Raw genomic sequence first — 4,682 nt, 5'->3', positions numbered from 1 at the left:
ACGTAATTTCTGTAATTTCGTTGCATTTGTGTCTCAAATAAAGCCAAAGACCAACGAGGATGTACACTGGCGTATAGCTATTGAAGAAGAGCTAAACAAGTTTAAGCATAATAATGTGTGGGACTTCCTCCCCAAACCAAAAGAACATCCTATGTTTGGCACCAGATGGGTCTTTCATAACAAACTAGATGAATCTGGCTTGATCATTAGAAATAAGGCTCACTTAGTGGCCAAAGGCTACAGCCAGGAGGAGGGCATCGATTATGATGAGACCTACGCTCCTGTAGCCAAACCTGAGGCCATTAGGATGCACTTGTCCTTCACATCGACCATGAACTTTAAGCTCTTCCAAATGGATGTTAAGAGCGCATTTTTCAATGGCTATATTCAAGATGAGGTGTACGTAGACCAACCACCAGGGTTTGAAAACTTCAAATACCTAACCCATGTGTATAAACCCAAGAAGGCCCTTTATGGCCTAAACAGGCTCCCAGAACCTGGTACGATAGATTGAGTTCTTTCCTATTAGAAAAAGGGTTCGAAAGAGGTTTGGTCGACACCACTCTCTTTATCCGTAGATTAGATAATCATGTTTTACTTGTTCAAATATATGTCGATGATATTATCTTCGGATCTACTAATGATATATTTTTGTAAGGAATTTTTTGAGTTGATGTAGGGCGAGTTCGAGGTGTCGATGATGGGTGAGTTGACTTTCTTCCTTGGGCTTCAAATTAAACAAATGGAAGGTGGCATCCTCATTCATCAATCGAAATAATGTAAAGAATTACTAAAGATATTTGATATGGAGAAATGTAAAGATGCATCCACACCTATGGCGTCCACATGTTATCTTGATAAAGACGAAAAGGGAAAAGCTATTGAGGTAACCAAATATCGTGGGATTATCGGCTCATTATTGTATTTAACTGCAAGCCGCCCCGATATTATGTTTAGCGTTTGTATATGTGCTAGATTTCAAGCTTTACCAAAAGAATCACATTATATTGTTATTAAACGTATCATGAAATATTTAAAAGGAACAATAAATATGGGATTATGGTATCCTAGGGATGCCTCTTTATCCTTGGTAGGTTACTCTGGTTATGACTTCGATGGGTGTAAGTTGGATCAAAAGAGCACTAGTGGGACTTGTCATCTATTAGGCAGTTCCTTAGTGGCATGGCATAACAAAAAGCAAGTGTGCGTTGGTTTGGCTATTCCTTGTATGATCCGTGATTCTGTAAGTAAGCTCTAAGTATATATGTGACTGCTCAAATTTTTTTTTGTTTAAGTTTGAAATCCTTGCATGCCTTTAAAACATCCAAAACGATGTATCTGATGTATTTAATCCATTAAGTCCCTATGTTAATCAATTACCTGGGTGAAAGTTTTTTTAAAACCTCTTACTTTTAACTTAGGTTAATCAATTAAGACAAGAATTTAATCGATTAACGACACCCGTATAACAGAAATAGAAGCGTTTCTGGACATTTTTCAAAACCTCCATCATCCCCTTTTCTCTCAAATCTCAGAGGAACAAGTTCAACATCATCCCTAAACTCTAACCTAGCGTAAATAGAATAATCCAACCCCCTTTTCCACTCTATAAACCTTCTTCTCCATCACCAATTTCCAAGGAAATCCGGTTTCCCCAAAATTTTATACTCTAAGTTAGGTTTTCTTATATCCCTCCATTAAACCTTCACCTCAGTTCGGTTTTCAGCTAAAATGGAGAGAGGACGTGCAAAAGGAGTTACGACAACCGCTCAACATCCAGCACGTGCTCCAAACCTTATGCCATCAAGTTAACATGCAAGGTAGGACCATGGGGACCCGTATTACTCGTTGATTCTGCAAGAAACCCGATTGCTTAAATTTCAGGGAAGGAAACCCACATACATAAGGTTTGCAAATCTGACTACGTTAGCATACCAGAACTTTGATTTTTTGCATGGTTTGCAAGCACAAGGGGTTGTCCCGTTCTTGGAATTGAAAGTTAATATCTACCCTGCTCTAGTTAGGGAATATTATGCGAATTTTAGATATAAGGATGGAAAGTAGGGGTCGATGATTGCTGGAAAATTGTTTGAGCTGAATGAGGATATATTCATGAACGTGGATGGTTTATCGTATAATGGTGCTAGTTTAGGAGATTGTGGTTGGGCAAACAACAACACTTTTGATGCCACTGAAATGTATAAGTCTTGTTTGAGGAGACCTCAATTGTATGTTCAGGGTGAATTAACAAAAGTTGGGTCGTTGTCCTTAGAGAATAGGCTCCTGCATTATTTGATTGCCTATATTCTGATTTAGAGGAACACAAATCATGCACAACCTACCGTGAATGATTTGAGGTTCATGTTTGCTGTAAAGGAGAATATAATGATCAACTAGTTTAAAGAGATTCTGAAGGTGATGTACAATGTCTCCACATCACAATCAAGACTACTTCCCTATAGGATTTTCATTTCAGACGTTATTGACTATTTGCATATTGATGTTTCATACACTATAGTTATGGAATGTTCTGATAAGGATCATTTGATTGGTGAGAGTCAGATTCATAAGATGGGCATATATGAGTATGGCAACACATGGCAATATCAGGAGGATTTTAACACTGTGAACCTTGACCCCTCTTGTGAGGGTGATCAAGATGATACTCAAGAGCCATATGCTACTACTCAGGGGGAGTCTTCTGGACATGCATCACAAGAACCAGTTTTTTGACAAGCTTACCTGGATGTTATAGAACAACGTCTCAACAACAGGATGGATCTTCACTTTCAGTCTCTAAAGGACTCACACCATACGGATCTACAAAATTTTGAGGATCGTCAGAATGCTTACATTCATAACCATTACCAATCCTTGAGGAACTTCGTTCAAACAACTACTGATTCACAAAATAGGAGGTTGTGTGTAGAGTTCAACAAGTTGAGTACCCTCATCAGGGGTGGTGGTAGCTCGATCATTCTTAACAACGAAAACCCTCCATCTCATCCCTAGTTAGGAGGCCTTAGATCTTTAGGTTTATCCTTCTTAGATTATGGACTTTGTTGTTCCTTGTTTCCCTCTTGAGAACTTATTTTTTATTTCATGCTTTTGCATTTCTGGATTGTAATAACTCTTATCTTCTGCTGATTTGCACTTTACTGCTTTGCAATTGATACAATGCTTGAATGATTTCAAATTTTCTTTCTCATGTTTAAATGGTAATTATGTCGCAAATATTATACATTTATGTTTAATGGATCTTAATCGTGTTTGGTGTATGTATCCATATTGAGTAATTAAGCTTGATGCTTACTGTTCAAATTATATCACTACTTAATCCTTCCATGCTTAAATTGAATTAACATAGCCTTTCATGCCATTAAATCAATTTTGTTGTTGTTTTCTGTCCATTTAATCGATTAAGCCCTACTGTTAATCGATTAAATCATGTATAAATGTGCATTTTTTCAAGTTTCTTACAGTTGGTTGATTGATTAATCGCCCAAAATTAATTGATTAATTGCAATCTGTCATAACTCTAATAACTCTTATGACTTTTGACTAGAATTGAATACTTGTATGTTTTTTATAATGTCAAAAGGGGGAGAAAATTTGCTTGTTGTGTTTAACGTATTTGCAGGTTGTATAACAACTTCCGTAATGTCATGGCTTACCTAAGGGGGAGCAAAGGCGCTTCAACTTTGAATAACAACCATTATGCAAATTCATCGTCAAGCCAATTCATCAAATGTAACGTACTATTTTGACGTGGTATTTGTCATCATCAAAAAGGGGGAGATTGAAAGTGCAAAGTGTCAAGGATTGCACTAGCAATGTTTTGCCTATGTTTTGATGAAGACAAGGTTTTACTAAAACTTTAAGATGGCTCAAGAATCAATATTCCTAGAACTCATTGGTCATATCTAGACTATGTTATATCGATAGAGTCATCTTTCTAAGTAGTCTGGGATGTGTGCCTTAGTAAGCGAGTATAGGTGAGGTAAACCTAGATGCAAGTGTCACAAGCCATTATAATTGTCATATCATATTCATGGGACATGTCATCTAGTTAATTGTATGTTCATGCATTAATCCTAAATGTTATATGTGCATATTAGGCATAATATAATTGCTAAAACATGTATAGGAGTTAAGCATAACATATGAGTAGTTTGCCTTTTGAATCACATGATTTAATATGCTAGTTAATCGATTAACGTGGTGACTTAAACGATTAACTCAACTGTTTTTCTGTTATATCTGTTTTTCTGTTACAACTGTTTTCTGTTTAATCATGTTATATTGGTTAATCGATTAACGTGGTAACTTAATCTATTAACATGTATGTTTTATATTATAATTGTTTTCTGTTTTAACTGCTTAACTGAATGCAACAGTTTGAAGTGTCAAATCTGTTTTGTATAAGTTTAGGCAAATTGCAGAGACGTGTAGCATTGCACACTATTGTTTAGAATTGATTAGAGAGCATATTTTTGTGATTTACTTTGTATTTTGCAGAGAGAAATGCATGTGTGAAGAAGAGAGATTAACATTCCTTGTTGAAGTTGTTCATTGTGATTTGCATGTTGTTTTTCATAAGCTTAATCTCATCCTTTTCTTTCTCACATGTTCATGCATTCTTGATAGAGATTCTTAGAGAGATATTTTGTGTTTACTGTTTT

This window comes from Lupinus angustifolius, unplaced genomic scaffold, assembly GCF_001865875.1.
Source record: "Lupinus angustifolius cultivar Tanjil unplaced genomic scaffold, LupAngTanjil_v1.0 Scaffold_471, whole genome shotgun sequence".
Classification (NCBI taxonomy): domain Eukaryota; kingdom Viridiplantae; phylum Streptophyta; class Magnoliopsida; order Fabales; family Fabaceae; genus Lupinus; species Lupinus angustifolius.
Note: the sequence above shows the minus strand (reverse complement) of the source record.